General features: G+C 32.4%; 1 protein-coding gene across 1 annotated transcript in view; it reads left to right on the top strand.

Annotated features, from left to right (window-relative positions):
* LOC127712999 (small G protein signaling modulator 1-like) overlaps positions 1–19,472 on the top strand; it is a 361,281-nt gene that overhangs the window by 98,397 nt on the left and 243,412 nt on the right. The window lies entirely within an intron of this gene.

Genomic DNA, 19,472 nt, shown 5'->3' with positions numbered 1-19,472 from the left:
AAGCCCATCATTATTTTTCCAAATAACACTATTTAAAGACACATCTTTCTCATGAAAAAAATTGTTATAGGCATGTATTTGTTAAACTTAACTTTTTATCCTTTTTTTTTTTTAATTGAATTTAAACTGGTTTTATTATATTTCATAGATTTGTTTTGTCTAAATTCATAATGTACAGGATGGACCTATAAAATCCTGTTAAAGTAGTTTTTTCTTCTTAATTGATTGGTTCAAGTAGATTCATCTATAACGAAGTTTAAGACATTTATCTAACAAAAAGATATGAGACATAAATTTCATTATAAATATATTATATATGTGCAATATAACTAATTAATTGTGCCATTGTATTATAGTAGAACAGATTTTGAAATTCAAGTCTGTGTGCCTGTCTGAACTGTTTTCTTTTCAAATGGTAAACTTTTTCATGCAAAGGATCAATTGGAAAATAGATGTTCTAAAACATTCACATCCGAAAAAGTTCTTACAATTATACATGTTCTTTTACATTCATACACCAAAATGTTTAGACTACCCATGTTTCATTTTTACATTGTGTACATTTTTTAAAGGATGTATTTTATATGAGAAAATGATCTCAAATTTAGGTTTAGCTTATATTAAACAAGTATGTTTTAAAAGCTAAAATTTGCGATTATTTTCATATGTGTACATTGTAAATAAACTGTTTCAAGAAAAAAGATATTGGTAAACATATTCTATTTTCATGAGGGGTCAATATTAGTTAAAATTGTTTCTCTGATGATTTTCACAATGATGAAAATTGTTATGCTATATAATTACTTTTTTTAACAAATTTGAACGCAATGCTTTACCTTTGCAAAAAAAATAGATTGACCATCTTAAAATCAGATAATTAATAATGCCTTTTTATTGTAATGGCACACTAAATGTGTTGTAAAATGAGCTTACCATATTTACATAGATAGAAATCTCTATACATTAAATTCACTATGATCTTCACAAACTTATCACATTTGGCAGATATCAATTTGCAATTCTGAACCAAATATATATGTTTAGAGAAGCTACATATAAAATTATGAATGAATTGGTATGATGTGTCAATGTCTATCTTGTCATTTTCAAGAATTTTAATGTGGAAAATCAAAATAAATATGAAGGATTTAAATTCTGATAGCACAAGTAATATGTCATGTATATGTTAGCTTTCAAATTTGCCACAGTAGGCAGGTTGTTGCAAGATAAACTTTTTGTCTCAATCCATCATAAATGTTTTTTCTCCAGAAACAGTCCAAATTTCCTACCTTTCATCTAGTTCAACCCACTTTGCAGAATCTACGTAATTGAATTTGTTTTACTTTTTATTACTTTTTTTCACTAAAACATTCCATACAGCACATTTAAGGTCAAAAAAGCTTTTTCGATACTTTTATAAAGACATTCCATTCAGCACGTATTTCACCATGACAAATCTACTTAAGTTGCTTTAAAGGAGAGCAATTGTTTTCTGCTTAAGCTTTCGTTTGGTACAGTTCTACTTTTATATACATGTTGAAATTAAAACAAAATGTGGAAAAGTTTATTTCATAACATGTTTTTTTATTGTAATGCATTTTATTTTTATTTTGTATTTCTGATTAAACATTTTAACTGATATCAAATAAGATCTGACAAGTCATATTTTTTATTGTTTTTGTATTTTCTTAATATTGTAATTGACTAAAGGTTTGAAGACCATATCCGAGATATAAATAAAAGATTGTTCATATGATTGACTCTATCCAATAAAAAATTTTATCTAGGAAAATATAATTTACCAATTTTGCATTATGAAAAGTCCTTGCCAGTGTTCAATTGCTACTAAATTATTAATTTATACCCCTCAATTACTTCATGCAAACGGTGAATGTTATTACAAAACATTGTTCATGAAAGCAGTATTCAAAACAAATAGTTGACTAGCAGTTTACTTAAGGAATGTAAACATTGAACCAAACTGATCCCCCTTAAATAAGATTTTGCTGTTAAGAGCAAACATGTATCTGACAAGAAAGCATATTATACAAAGGAGTTGGTCTGTATCCCCTATAAAAAGTCATAATGGTAATAAAAAATTATATTATCTTTCCATTAAAAAGTTTAATTAATATTTATATGCAAAGTGTAACATTTATTTTCTTTCACAACTTATGAAAATAGTGAAAAGATTTTAAAGACAACATGAGGAATCAAACTACTGTAGTTTAATTCTGCCACAAGTTAATGTACCTGACAACTTTTTAAAAAGAGATTTCCTCAAAACTAGCCAGTATATATATGAATATTGATTTTTAGAATATACCCTAAAGATATTCACATTTGTTATATACTATTCTTGTATATTCTAGTACAGGCAAATCTCTTTTACACTTTCAAGATTATTCTAGTTAGAAAAGTTCTAGCTTTCTACATAAGTCATACTTTACTTACGTATTGGACCAATTAGGCTTAATATAATTATTTGCATGGGTGTGGGGAAAATATTCAAATTTGGTTATCTCCCTTTGACCAGAAAAATCATCTGAAAAACGACTCAATGTTCAATTGCCCATTACAATTATGTTATAGGTGTGTCTGATAAGTCTGAGTAATGTGTGGTTAATGTAGAAAGCTTAGACGTCTCTATAAATGTTTATAAAATTTTGAAAGTCTACCTCCTACAGGAAGTAATTCGTTGCTGTTTCTTGACTGAACTATATGTCTAAAACACTATTCCCATCAAATGTATTTACCAATATTGTATCAAGGATATTATTTTGTGTTTCCTAGTATTAGATATCTATGATTTCCCATATTATTAGACTAATGATCTATAATTTGATGACTATATATAATCATGTATTATATTATGATTTATTGTTAAATTCAGATTTTATGTGATGTTATTGTTGATCAATGGAATAAAAATATCTGTGATTGATTTCATCTTCAGTTTTTCCAATTCTAGAGGCAAATCATTTACTCATAGCACCATTGTTCTTTATTATAAAATCTGCAATTTCAAGCAGTCATAGTTGTTTTGTCTGTAAGATCAAACATAGTGACAGTTATTTCATGTCAAAGTAATACCTTTTTGTGGTTTGTGCTGGCAAAAATCAACATGCCTAGAATTGCATAAATATGGTTTCTTGAACTTCGGAAGTACCAAAACAGGTATTTCAGTGTTCAGAAGCAGGAAAAACCTACACACCTATTTAATTTTATATACAGTTTCATTTCTCACTTTGAAGAAGTTGAAAAAGTATGCTATTTCCAGTGGTGGTGGCATCAGCATAGTGTTATACTGTGGTAACTCAGTTTAATGAGAACCACTAGTTGTAGACAAATGATATTTAGTATGCATTTGTATTAGCATTGGCTTTTCTTATTTCCATGGAGACAATTTGGCTCCACCCCTCAGTCATGGTTTTTTTTTTACATCAGAAATTTGTTTAGTTTACATCTTGGAGTTTGAATCTAATCTAATGACAAAAAAAAATATCCAACTGTTTAGAAGAGCTAAAGAGTACATCGTCGTCGTCATCGTCATCATCATCATCATCAATAATAATTCAACATGTGCTAATTCCACATGTGCATCATCATCATCAATAATTCCACATGTGCCATGTGTTAAATGTTTAATACAACAACAACAAATTTTGGTAGTATCAGGGTAAACGGTTTTAACTATTTTGACTTTATTTGTTATTTCAGAGTTGTGACATTTTTATAGTCTTCATTTTGTTAAATTTACCTCAAAGTCATCCTGTCATGACAAAAGTCTAAATGATGGTTCATGGGTAAGCTTTTAGTTATATCTTACTGTAAACATCCTTTCAGGTATTTGAAATCTTGCCAAGGATTATCTTCAAAGGAAAACTTTTGCCGATTTTGTAATCTCATGCATTATGCCTTCTCTTATTCTTTTTGAAAACTACTGAACAAACCAACCAGCAAGCAGATATGTTCATTACAAGGTCTGTTCCTAATGTTGATACTTCAATACCGATTCGTTTTCAAATATCACCGCCATGTTCATTTCTAAATTCGAATACACTCGAATGATTTTGCTCCGATTAGCAACCAGAAAACCTTTCTAACCGATTTATATTGAGCGGAATATGACGACTATGTTATTTTAATTCTTTCTGGTATTGGCTTAACTACCTCTCCATAAAACTACTGTCACTTGGTCGATATCTCTACTGGTTGACTGTTAATTCTCGGTGGTATCACCAGCACAATAGACATAACTTTGGTACTGACATACACATACGGATATTGTTCGATAGACAGTTGCTGTTCTGAGATTGTCATATCATGTTAAATTAAGAAATATATTTCCCTGATGCAAAGCTCTGATTCCTTGCCCGAATGTGGCTACACTTTAGGATTTTTTTTATCTTATCAGCTCTTCAACGTATATTCGAAATGTGCATCTTGTTTGTTCTGTAAATATAGTTGCTACAACTGGTTCGGTACCTCTGCTGGTTAATTGATAAAAGTCCCCAATGGTATTACCACCACAGTACGTAGACATTTCGTCGTTACTGGCATGAACATACAGATATTGTTTGATTGAAATTTGCTGTTGTCAATTTAAAAAAAACACATTTTAAATAAAATAATATATCTGCCTCATGCAAAGCTCTGATTTCTTGTCCAAATTCGGCTATGCTTTAGTTTATTTTTAGATTTATCAGCTCTTCACTGCTTGATTTAGGTTTTGGATTTTTAAAATAGTTTTTGCCTCGAGCATCGCTGAAGAGACACCAATTTGTGAAATGCGCATCTGGTACCGTCAATGTTATAATTTAACAAATACAAATAAAGCCATCTCCTGTAATGAAAAAGGTAGATATGTTTGATACATTGACCAGAACTGTGATGAATTGATCAAAGCTATTATTTTTCGCCTTGACAACTAAATAGTACTTTTGCAAGTAAAATATACCGACAGGATGTATGTCTCTAAATAGCTATCAATTATGCCCCTTCAAACGCATTCTTGATTTTTCCTGTAGTGTATGACGCAAAGATAATGGCCAAACTCAATAAATGTCCTTTAAAATCCATAAAAGACAGATCATAATAACACTTGCCATTAACTTGATGATATTTTTGCCTTTAAAAAATAGGAATCCTCTAATCATACTGCGGAATTTTACCCTAGCAAACTCACTTTAAATTAGTAATTCTAATATAAACAGCAAGAATAATCTTGTTTAGATTTAAATATTTCAGATTCACATGGGAAACTCGGGTCCTCAATGCTTTTCAACTTCGTACGTTATCTTGGTCTTTTTAAAGTTTTTGATTTGAGCATGTTAAGCGTCACTGATTAGTCTTCTGTAGACGAAACGCGCTTCTGGCGTACACAATTTTAATCCTGGTTCGATGCCACTGCTGGTGGGGGTTTCCACTCCGAGTGTGTCACCAGCCCATTTGTCATCACTTCTGTGTTGACATGAATTATCATTGATATGGTCGTAATAATAAATTAACTGTTTATAAAACTTTGAATTATTCGAAATAATAAGGATTTTCTACCCCAGGAATATATTACATTAGCTGTATTTGGCAAAACCTTTCGGAATTTTTGGTCCTCAGTGCTCTTCAACATCGTACTTCAATTTTAAAGGGGGTGTTTTATAGAACCCGGAAAAGGTACAATCCATTTAAAATTATTGATACTTTGAATAGGTTGTCAACTTAACACATAGGTCAGATCTTTTAATAATGTCTTTATCGGTTCTAACAGTTATGCTGTTATAATTAGACTATTTACTGGATTTGTAATAACATAAGCAACATGACGGGTGCCACATGTGGAGCAGGATCTGCTTACCCTTCCGGAGCACCTGAGATCACCCCCAGTTTTTGGTGGGGTTCGTGTTGCTTAGTCTTTGGTTTTCTTTGTTGTGTCATCTGTACTATTATTTGTCTGTTTGTCTTTTTATTTTTGGCCATGTCGTTGTCAGTTTGTTTTCGATCTATGAGTTTGACTGTCCCTCTGGTATCTTTCGTCCCTCTTTTATCAAATACACATTGTAGTATGATAATAAAACATTCCCGTTATAAGTACAACAATTATTTGATAACTTAACACATTATTGCTATTAAGTTATTCAAAACATTTATGGTCCGACATCCTGTCGATACTTATATTTTCATACATGTTCATACATGTTCATACATATCAACCTAAAAGTTGTACCGTCAAAGTTATAATTTAACAAATACAAATAAAGCCATCTTCTGTAATGAAAAAAGGTAGATACTGTGTATTCATTTATTTTCGTGGGTACCAATTTTCGTGGATGAAGGAAAACTTGCATGTTCGTGGACATTTGATTTCGTGGTTTTACTTCATACAAACCTTTAGAAAATTTGTCATTCGTTGAACATTTAATTTCGTGGTTCACCTATACCCACGAAATCCACGAAAACTGGTATCCAACGAATAATAATGAATCCACAGTATGCTTGATACATTGACCAGAACTGTGATGAGTTGACCAAAGCTGTTATTTTTCGCCTTGACAACTAAATAAAATGTAGTACTTTGTTGAACGCTTCTATCCCACCGAACTTGAGATAAAGGATACAACAGATACAGTTAAGTCTGCCTCATATCTTGACTTACATCTAGAAATTGACAATGAGGGTCGGTTGAAAACAAAACTTTACGACAAAAGAGATGATTTCAGCTTCCCAATTGTGAATTATATGTTGCAACATTCCAGCAGCGCCTGCATACGGACTATATATCTCCCAGTTGATACGATATTCCAGGGCTTGTATTTCCTATCATGATTTTCTTTATAGAGGGTTGCTGCTCACAAGGAAGCTATTAATCTAAGAGTTCCAAGTGGTGAAGTTGAAATCATCCCTTCGTACGTTTTACGGACGCCATCACGAGTTCTGGATTATCCGTTTCAAAGATGATAGCGGATATGTTCCTAATGTCGTAACTACAATCCCGTCCCCTTTTCCCGAATGTGACCTACCGAATTAGACTTATTACCGGGTATGTACTAACATGAGCAACACGACGGGTGCCACATATGGAGCAGGATCTGCTTACCAATCCGGAGCACATGAGAATACCCCCGTTTTTGGTGGGGTTCGTGTTGCTCAGTCTTTAGTTTTCTATTATGTGTTTTGTGTACTGTTGTTTGTCTGTTGGTCTATTTCTTTTTTTTTTCTTTTTAGCCATGGCGTTGTCAGTTTATTTTCGACTTATGAGTTTGTATGTCCCTCTGGTATCTTTCGCCTCTCTCTTTAACATTTTTGCAAGCGCGTAACCCTCCCCTAAACTTGAACAGTGATGCAAATAAAGGCAACAGTAGTATACCGCTGTTCAATAGTCATAAATCGATTAAGCAAAAACAAATCCGGGTCACAAACTTAAACCGAGGGAAACACATCAACTATAAGAGGAAAACAACGGAACAACAGAAATATTGAACTGCAACAAAATACATAGAAACGAACTATTTGATAACAATTGCCATATTCCTGACTTGGTACAGGACATTTTAACAAAAAATGGTGGGTTGAACTTGGTTTTATGGCTAGCCAAACCTCCCGCATATATGGAACGTTAAAAATACCGCTAAAATGACAACACTACCGGAGAGTACAAACAAACGCAATAACACTCAGCACAGAGAAATACATAAATAGATAATATAATAGTACATTACAACATGTAAACCGCAGAATAACAACGGACACCTCCCATGAATTAACGACAGCACAACAGGACACCACAAACGAAGTATAAACTGCGCATCACATGAATGGATCAACGCAACAAAAAGTGGCGTATTTTTGTGACGAGCAGAAACCGCTTTGCGGGTACCTCAATTTTGAAATTTACTTAGACTAAAAGTGAAAAACAACTAAACCAATTGATGTGATCCCATTACAAAAAAAATATTTGATATTTTAAGAGGTAAATAGTTTCATATAGGATAAAAACTTGTTATCTCCTGTCTTGATACAAGATACCTTAACGTCACAAAAATCTTTAAAAAGAACGATATATAGTCGGGTCGTCAAGATGTTTGACTAAACATATTTCTAAAGTTCTTACCAGTATTCTTTCAATCTTTCTAAAGATGGTACAGAAATATTATGATGAGATATATTCCAACAACGGTGTCAATCAGATGCGGATTCTTTAACATTCTAAACTCCTTCAGCAAAATTTAAAATTAGAATCTTAAAAATTCTAAACAACTACAGCAAAATTTAAAACCAGAATCTTAAAAATTTTGAACATCTACAGCAAAATATAAAATCAGAATCTTAAAAATTCTAAACATCTTCAGCAAAATATAAAAACAGAATCTTAAAAATTTTGCAGCAATATCAAAATTTTATATTTTCTACGTTAAACACTACTATTCATCCTTCTTAATTGATATCGAAAGATCGTCTCTTCAAACAGAGCATTTTTGAGGAAATGGGATTCGTAGATACAAATGTCTCATTTTAGGTATTGAAAAATCTGACTTTGTGTTAAACCGCAATGATTCCAAAATCAATTACACCGAGGATATTATCATCAAAATGTTGGACTTATTGATCGAAAACTTATTTATTGAGTTTGATTTGATTTATATTTCAAAAGACAGTCGGAGTTTCAGGTGGAAATAATTGTGCATCCCCATAACTGACTAACTTGTAGTTGTACTCATATGAAGCAGCGTTTATACACAATTTTCTCAGAGGCAAAGAAGAGAAAACATCTTGCAAAGTTCTTTAATCTAACTTTCAGTTATATTGAGAATGAACTGTCACTCAATAACCAACATTGCAGTGGTGCTTGCATTTCATAGATATCAGTGAACTCGACATTGAGGATAGTACCAAAATAATGTCTGCCTCATATCTTGATCTTTTGATAAATATTGACATAGATTAACGACTTCAAACTAGAATCAATGCATATGATAAATGTAATGATTTCAACTTAACAATCGTCAAAACCCCTATTTCTTAGTTGAACATATCCTCTGCCCGATCGTATGACGTTTGCATATCTTAACTGATACTTTACGCTCGTTCATATTCACACTAAACGGATTTCATTTGCAGATTGTGTCCCTTACACACAAACTGATTCAATAGAGCTACGAGGAAGAACGACTGAAATCGACACTGAATAAGTTTTACGGACACCATCACGGAATGTATGTGTCTCAACTCAATAGCGACGTGTTTCCGCAGGTTTATATCACAGACTAGTCGTCTAATCTGTAATTTTATCTATTGTGTCCTTTTCCCGATTGTGACATTTTGACTGAGTGTGAATTCGCATGGTGAGTGATGCATGCATAGCAGGAGACTCTTACCCTGTCGATCCACCAGGTCTCAATCCTTTTGGGGTCCATGCGATTCACTCAGTTTTGGTCTGTTTTACCAGGATTTGTCTACTGAATCAATTTATGAGATTTGAGCATTGGTATACTACTGTTGTCTTAATTTACATCAGGTTATTTTGAAAATGGTCTTAGAAAATAACTGAAAGAAAATCAGAATTCATAACTAATAGTTTGAAAGGTGAAGAGATGAAATATAGATATATGATCAATTTGGAATCAAAATTTAAAAATCTAATAATACACTATGTCACCCTCTAATATCTTTCTGTTGATATTAATTTATGTCATGTTGACAGTAAAAACTCCCTGGAACATTTCCGTAAAAAAATAGAATAAACAATACAATTTGTGTTTCGTACGCGTCGAAACCGTTCTTTAAATACATGAAATACGTTCCCCATTCAAATGTTTCATTTTGTGCATTCATTGCCTCCTCTTTGTCCCAAAAGTGAAAGGCGAATGTACAAAAGAGACGGAAGATACCACGGGAACATTCAAAACTCACAAGTAGAAGAGAAACTGACAACGACATTTAAACAACCGAAAAACGACGAAAAAACAAACAAGTCACCAAAACACTTGACAAAATATTTGAAAATCAAGAACTTAAAAAATGTAGAAATGCCAAAAAGGACAAAAGTATAGCCACAGCCGGGTAATGAATCAGAGCGTTCCATGAGGGAGATATATTCCTTAATTTTAAGAAATTTCCAAAATTTATTAAAAGCAGATTTTAATTTACCGAAGTACTGGCTATTGGGCTGGTGATACCCTCGGGGACTAACAGTCCACCAGCAGAAGTATCGATCCATGTGATAATAATTTTAATATGATTGACAGGTGTCGTTTACCTAACTGTAACGAGTGTCGTTTATATTACAATATCCTTAATGCCCGTAATGTCCGCTTTATTGAGATTACTTCCATGTAAATTAGACTATCGTGAGTAAATGTTTTGATTTTAACCCGCATTAGCTACGAGATATGAACAAATTAGAATATGATTTTTTTTTGTTCAATCATTAGTGAAAGTGAAATATTGAACTAATAATTCGCTTTTAGCAGCCGGTTTAGTTCAATTTTGTCAAAATAAGCTAAGAAACATCGCTTATAAATTATTCACTTGCAAGTGAATAATTCGACCTCATCGAATCCGTATTCATGTGACCTTCAATTTAACCCATTTGCTAGAAATTGGTTACGCAATCATTAATCGTGTTCAGCCATTAAAAGGAAAAGAATGTCAACATTGAAAATGAAACAAGGGTGAAACACTTCGTTGACTGATTTGATCCACAAAAAAATCATTCTTATACAGGTAAAAACAATGATAAATTTATTTTTTTAACCTGTAACATGAAATCAAACAGATCTGGAAAAGTCAACTTGCACGAGGTCGCTATCTATATATATTTATGTTTATGTTTATATCGGGTTTTATGACCGTCGGCAGTCTTCGGAGTCCATCTCGATGGTTAATTAGATGGCGCCTAGACTAAGATACACACGAAATTCTGATACATATTATCGAATCCATGTATTGTTTATTGTTCATTTTAGACTTTTTGTAAGTTGGATATACGTTTTAGTAGGTTATAAGTAAAATATGAGAATTTGAGTCAAATCGGTGAATATGAATCTGACAGCTAATGCCCCTTTAAACATTGCTTTTCATCAAGAAATAAAACTAAGATTTGCGTTTGTGATCTGTTTTCTGTAAAACTGATCTTATAAATTGATCCCTTATACATTATTTTGACATGAATTATGATAGATGTGGTCATATTTATAAATTAACTGTTTATAAAACTTTAAATATTTCAAAATACTAAGAATTCCCTACCCTGGGAACAGGTAACCATAGCCGTATTTGGTGAAACCTTTCCGCATTTTGGGTCATCAATGCGCCTCAATTTCGTACTTTTGCCTTTATAACTTTTCTTCATCGTGCGTTACAAATGAGTCTTTTGTAGAAGAAGCGTGCGTCTGGCGTACACATTTCTACGCCTGGTATCAAAGGATTTACTTACGAATTGGTTTTTTCATTGGAATACTCGCTGTAGTACTATTTTAGCGTTTCGACTCTTATCACGAATTTAGCGAAATAAAACTGCTGAAAAAAATCCCTGCTTACAGTAACAGGAACCCGACTCAGGGATGATCCCATGTGATCCAGAATGGTCTAAACTGTGTTAATTAACATTATCAAGTGAGGATGAGATGAGGAATTACGCAATTTTTGATTGGTATTTGAATGGTATCTAACACTCTACTATTTTCAAAACAGACTTCATCGAAACGTAGAACATGTCACATACCTATCTCATACGAACGTTTCTTTTTAAGCACTTAATGACCATTCCCCACTCAGGTCCTATAAGATAGGTTGAATTCAGATAAAATCTGTGATGCATTTAATTTTATATGCAGTATTCTACTTGCATTTAAAGTATTTTAACTTGCATCTATATATATATAAGGTTTTTAGTTCCATTTGGAAATCAGTATACATTCTTTACTGTGTGTCAGTTTTAAGTTATAAGTTTTATGATGTGCAGTTTTAAGTTTTTTATTTCTGATGTGCCGGAAGTTCAATATCTGGACTGTCTCAAACGAATGATTTGATTAGTTGACACTTTTAGAAATTTGTCGAACTACTTTTGGAAATGGTGCGGTTGTATAGGATCTGGACTTTTTTGTCTGTGATAGTTCGATAGTATATTCCGTTTTTATGCTGGAAGAAATTTTATACATCCATCTCGATTTTTTCTTAAATATTCACTCATAAAAGGTAGGCTCGTGCAAAATGAAACTTATACAGCTTGTATTGTCATTTTTGTTTATGAGAAACTTTATTTAGTGGGGAGTATTTATTAAACCTTTTTGTCAAAAGTCCTTGTAGACATCTCCATACTCAAAGGATTGCGGGTTTGATCCTCGCGGACAGGTGTCGTTTTGGATTTTGGGTACCTACTATAACAGCTCAATGATATTTCAATTTTTTCTCTTCATTGGTTGATAAAACAAATACAAACAATCTTGAGCTTACTTTTATTTTAGTAGACTTCATTTTATTTAGTTAAATAATCTTTTAATTTCTTTTAATTTCGTACGTTTGCATTGATAACTTAAATCCTGTAACATAATTCTTACAGGCTAGGTCGGATTTCAAATTGAAACAACAATATTTTCGTCCAATATAATATTTAAACTATATCACGAAAGACTTGTAATAACCATATAAAATTTCCATTGATTCTAATTTTTAAAAAATTAGATAGTATTCTACGAATAATGATGACATAACTTAGTTGGAAATGAAATCATGTGACCTTTTTATATGTTATACTCACAATGGGGAATTAAATGTATATTTAGATAAATCAAAAATAGTAAACACTCCTTGTCGACAATTCTATTTATAAAATGAATGTATACTCAAATCAATGATGATGTACATTTTCTCATTGTCATGAGAAAGTTCTCGAACAAGTTATTAATACCAGAGGCAGATTTAGGGGGTGAGGGGGCCCGGCCCCCTTATGGAGCCTCATTTATGGTTAATCCAGACTTTTTATCGGTTCAACTACAAATTTTTTCTAGGATGGGAGCCCATGGACCCCCTTTTAAAAATCCTGGATTTGCATCTGAATATAACTTTTGATCAAATTCAGATTAATCGTAACGTTAGTAGTGCTAAAACATTTTTTTGAAGAATACATTTTTACTTAACACATTTAAATGTAAATTAGATAAAGGGAGATATGAAATATTCATTAATGACACAGCAACCTAATGAGTTAAAAAAAACGAAATGACATGCATTTTATTTTATAAAATGAAACTTAAATTAGGGTTTCAAGACCAACTTGTATGAGATTACTTTCATGTTAATTAAAATATCATGAGGTAACGTTTTGATTTTAAACATTGCCTTTCATCTAGAAATAAAGATAGTAATTGTGTCTTTGATCTGGGGCGTATTTTATTGGTCTCTTCTGTACATCTCCAGAATGTCTTTTGAAGAAGAGTCAAAAAAAATGAATCAAGACCTCTTCTGGAGATATTCTGTAGGATTCAGTTCGCTCGGTAGACATGACTTTAGTGTTCTCTGTTTTTGGCATTGATGTAATTTTATAAGTGAAAAGACAAAGGAAATTGTTGGAAAAAATCGCTGTGTACGTGAAATTTTTTCTTGATGCTTTTCTAACTTAATTTTAATAAACAAATCCGGCTTAAAGCTCAGGGCCCGTATGCATAAAGCTACTTAAGTTAAGATTTGTTCCGAACGGACAGATTTTTCTACATGTACTACGATAAATTAGTATTACGATTGTATATCTTAACTTAAGTAGCATATGCATACGGTCCCAGACCATTAAAAGTTTTTGGAATAATCTTAAACTATACAAGAATTTGTCAATGTTTGTCTCGTATATGATCGAAAAGGACATCTTGTCTGTAAGCATTGTAGATAAAAGATATCGCAGAGTTCTCAAAATCTTTATTCCCTGTTGGTCCTTGAAGAAAAATATACTGGTTCTAACTATTTCTTCTACTTCAAAATTCCAAAATTGTGCCGGTCCTTGCAATATTTCGATGGTTTAAACCTTCTGACCACCACTTTTTGAGAACCTTAAATTTATATGTTTTTAAGGTTCTAGTATACAAGGTTATGGCGTTTCTCAGACTGCTTATGACTAAATCCGTTGGTTGTGTACTGATTGATACTTTAATCTGGGAGAGCATGATTACAAGCCGTTCAGTTACTGCAAACACTCTTATTTCAGTGCTTTACGTTTATCCTCTTAATGACTTTTACAGTTTGTTCTTATGTTGTACTGTTACACCACTGTCCCAGTTTAGGGGAGGGTTGAGCGCTCATAAACATGTTGAACCCTGCCACATGCTCCCAAGTCACTGAGGAGCCTGTAGTTCAGTGGTTGTTGTTGGTTCATATCTGTCAACTCATATTTGATCTTTTTTATATATATAGTTAGGCCGTTATTTTTTTTTGTTTTAATTGTTTCATATTTTTCATGTCGGGGCCTTTTATAGCTGACTATACGGTATGGGATTTTGTCATTGTTGAAGGCTGTACGGTTAGTTATAATTGCTGACACTACTTCATTTGAACTCCGGTTGATAGTTGCCAAATTGGCAATCATGCAACATCTCCTTACTAGTTTTGATATTCTATACCTGACTTTTAAATTCGTGTTTTTTCTGAATATGTATGAAATATTAGTCACTAGACGTTAAAAATAAGTAACCAACAACCAATCAATTTCAACTCGTGTTAAATAAGGGGAAAACCATTTGATTTCTTTTGGGAGGGGGACAGGAGGATTTTGAATATGAATACGGTGGCCTGATAAGAGCTGGAAAAAGAGGCATGCTTAGCGACAGATTAAAATTTAAAATGAATAAAAAAATCCGCAAAAAATCCTCTAGCCCCATTCCCCTTCCAAGAATATTAAAGAGTCGTCCCCTTACTGTTATTGTCCGTGTAGTTTTTATATTTATCCAGCTTATTGTCCCTATAGGAATGTCTTACTAAGGTTGCCATACCATAAAAATGTTTATCGCACAACTCACATTCTATTATATCTGCATTTATAAATTTATTAATGTCATGTCATTTAGACTGAGCGACGCCATGTTTGTTATGTGCCTCTGCCGTCTAAACTACCTATTTAAAAAAAGAGGTAGAAGAGAGCCAGAAGATCTTCCAATGCAAAAAAAAAAAAAAACAGAAATGAACCTCTTCTGGCTGACTATTGAAGAACAAAACAAAACACGCCCCAGTTGTCTATAAACCAAATCTTATAAATTGGTCCTCTACATGCCCTATTGATATACGTTCACGTATGTTCTTCATCTCCATCGGCGTTGACACTATCATTGATTTGGTCATAACTATAAATTAAATGTTTACAAAACTTTAAATATTTAAAAAAACTAAGATTTTCTACCAAAGAAATAGATATCTTAGCTGTATTCGGAGAAAAAACTTTTCGGAATATTTGGGTCTTCAATGCTCTTCTACTTCGTACTTTATTTCTACTTTTTAACTTTTCCTATTTGAACGTCACTGGTGAGTCTTTTGTAGACGACACGCGCGTCTGGTTAACACAATTTAAATCCTGGTATCTACGAAATCTATTAAAATGCAGAATTCATTGTTGTATTTATGATTTTTTTTTTGTGCGGAATATTCATTTTTTTGTCCAATGTCCTTGTAGATATCTCTTGCAAAATAAAATTACAAAGTTTGTATTTATTATTCATGTGTACATTTGAAGCAGCTAAGCTCCCCTATTGCACATTTCAAACAGTAGAGTTGTTGATTGCTAATCAAGGGATTGCAGGTTCGATCCTCGCTGACAGTGATAAATTTGGATTTAGTGTATCTGCTGTCACGTCTAAATGATATTTCAATTTTCGCTCATTATTTGTTAATAAAACGTACATTTTTAGGCAAACACAAACAATCTTAAACTTACTTGTATTTTAGTAGCCTTTATTATATTCAGTTAGATAATCTTTTAGTTTCTTACCCTTGATATGATTACTGTAATCCTGTGACATGATTCTTACGAGGACAGGCTAGGTAGGATGTCAAATGATTAATATTGTCATAATGTAGCATTGAAATAACAATATTTTCGTTCAATATGATATTTTAACTATATTTCAAAAGAATTATAACCATTCAAAATTTCCATTGATTCTAATTTTAGAAAAATCAGATTGGCTTCCATGAATAATGATGATTTAACTTAGTTGGAAATGAAATCATATGACCAACTTATATATTATACTCACAACCGGTAGTTTAAAGGTTTATTTAAGTAAATCAAAACTTGTCAATGTAGGATATATTAATGTTATCTCTGGACACTTTTTACCATAAATTTGGTCCTTTAACAGTAAATGTGATAATGTAGAATTTAATGATGTCTCCCATGAAATAATGTTTTACTTAATCACATTCGTTTGTGTCTGTACCTAATCAAACAATCTTTACTCTGTTTCAGAGGGGGGCAATAGGGGGTCTGTTAACATGTTAACAACACCTCGATTTTGGCAAAAAAAGTTAACAACAAATATAAAATGCTGATAACAGTTAACACCAACTTTAACTGAATAACAGATAACAGTGGTGTAAAAACTTCAATAATACTTAACAACCATATTGAAAAATCGAACAATGTTAAGTTATTTGATTGTTCTATCCGAATTTAAGGAATTTTCAAAACAAAACGGTGGGTGTCTTGCAAAAAGCAGGAAATGCTCACCCTTCCAAAGCACCTGAGTTCATTCCAGGTTTAATCCGGTTTGTGTTCATGTGTTGTATATTCTTTTAGTGTATTGTGTACGTCGTTTGTCCTATATATATATGCTGTTTGCTTGTTGTCTTGGTTTCGCCCTTTGACCATGGATTTCCCTTTAATGTTCCAAAGTTTTTGAATATTGATTGTATAAGTGAGTATGGAGTTAAGATTGTGATAACCATATGGATACGACCCGGAAATTGCAAACAATGCAATTGAGACATACTTATTAAAAACTAAGATCACTACACCGGAAAAATAGGCAGTTTATTCCCTGAAACAAAACAAAAAAATAGTTATTGGAAAGCAGATAACACCACAGTGGTCTGGGATAAAACAGAATATATAAATAAAGGACTTCGGCAACTAAGTAGTGCTACTCACTTCTTAGAAATTGAAAAAAAATAAATATAATAGAGACCAACTGGAAAATCAATAATATTATCTTTGAAATGCATAGGGAAGGGGTCATGGATGATAATACATTTGTATATCGTTCTGCTGATAGAAATCTAAAACCAGGAAGGTTGTATCTTCTGCCTAAATTGCACAAACTGGATCATGAACTAATAGAAAGGGTTCAACAGAATCCTACGCAGTATAAAAATGACAGAATTCAAGGGAGGGCTATTGTTTCATTATCTAGTTTTGTTTTAGAGAGAAAAGGGAAGCATTTGGATAAATCCATGCTTCCAGCAGTAGTACAACAGGAAACACATTTAAGGGACTCTTTAGAATTTATAAATATTATTGAGAAATTGCAGGTAAAACCTGACGCCTGCTTAGTCAGTTTTGACATAAACGAAATTTACAACAATATTTCCCATGTAGAAATGATTGACTCAGTCAAACATGCTTGGCCTACGATAATTAGATGTAAACATGCAACACCATTGTGTCCCCTGCGATATATTTTGGAACTTCTAAAGATAGTTCTTGAAAATACTGATTCAGAAATATATTTATGTTCAATGATAAATTTTACAAAATTCAACTGGCGTTCCAATGGGAAATAGTATATCTCCTGATATTACCGATCTGAGAGTCTGAAAAGAATTAAATAGAATTTTAAGGACTTTCCAACATAAACAGATATCGAGCCTTTATAGGTTTAGGGACGATTGTTTTTTTATTTACAATGAAGGTACAGACGATGAAATAGCAAAATTTTTTGAACATGGTAACAGACACCATACACTACTAAAATTTAAATACGAGAAATCACAAACTAAAATGCAGTTTTTAGATGCGTTTATATTCAAAGGCCCAATATTTAGAGATAAAGGAACCTTAGACTTCACGACATTCCAAAAAAAAAGGAAAAATTATCAGTACTTAGAGAGGTCCTCGTGCCATCCATCTTTTACTTTCAGGGTCATAATTAAAGCATTGAGAAATGCTTCGCTTTAAGAAATGTACGAACGATCCAGTAGATTTGCAAACACAATATGCGTTATTTTCTGAACGCCTCATTAAAAGGAGGGTATAAAGAAAAAGAAATTAAAACTGTTTTGTAGGTAGTGACTGCAAAACAAAGAAATGATACATTAATGGTTAAACCCAAATCTGCATTACAGTCGCCTCCCTCTGTATATTCCACAGTGTTTTCAAGACAGAAAATACACTTAAAGAACAATATTTTAAAGCAACGGCATAAATTAAAAGATGACGAAGAGGCAAAACTTTTATTTGATAAAAGATATCTTTTCGCTTTCCGTAGGCATAACAACCTGAAAGACACAGTAACATCTGTAACTCTTGGTAATTAAAATATTTGAAAATTATGAAAATATATTCTATACTATGTTTGTTAAACTGATGAACATGGACAGAAAAGAATGAGTATAGAAAAGTATTAGTCAAACAGATCACGAGGTGCCAAAACCCTTATAAAATTACAGTATTTTTAAGATTAAGTGTCACCCTGCAATAGCTTGGGCTCCTGACGACGGACATGGCCATGGTCAATTAGCTTATTCTAATTGGTCTAAAAAGATGTTCGAAACACCTTGTGATCTATGGAGTTGGGGTGCTGGGATAGGATTTGACAACGATTTATTGAAAAACGTGGGGATAAATTAAATAGTGGATGGAAATAAACTAACTTAAAGATCTCCAAAGACAGTTGCATATATGCTGTTTATGTTACTCCTTTGAGAGAGCCCTGTAAAGAAAGAGATTAATAGCAAATTTAATGTGATTAGCGTGAATCTTGCAAATGCTTGTAAATAACAATTATCAGAGATAAATTATGTCAAAAACAGTGAACACGTTAAGTGTCAAGTAACAGATAACAGGAATCCCATTTTCATATACAATAGTTAACAACATATGTAGGTTATGAGGCTGATTTAATTTTAGACCTGCAGTTTTTGAAATATAGGTAACATGTACATATACTAAAATATAAAATGAAGTGAAACCTTTGTATTACTTCCATTGGAGGGTATAATTAAATGACAACTGCCATGACATATTGTCCTGTGGGAGGACACTCCTTCATAACTGTTGTTGTATAATTCTGCCCTCTTACGAGACAAAATTTTATGGCAATGTACAATATTTAATACTAAAATTCTGTGAAAAGCTGTCCTTATAAATTTAATATAACTCCTCCAGTTTGATTTTATACTTTTAACATTTTCGAAGTGTTCGCCTTACATTTTCATTGAACTTTTCTTGTACTTGTCGGTATTCACTGCCATCCATTTTTTATATTTAAATTCATCTATTT

Source organism: Mytilus californianus, unplaced genomic scaffold, assembly GCF_021869535.1.
Source record: "Mytilus californianus isolate M0D057914Y unplaced genomic scaffold, xbMytCali1.0.p SCAF_8, whole genome shotgun sequence".
Lineage (NCBI taxonomy): Eukaryota > Metazoa > Mollusca > Bivalvia > Mytilida > Mytilidae > Mytilus > Mytilus californianus.
This window is presented reverse-complemented; position numbering and strand designations above follow the sequence as displayed.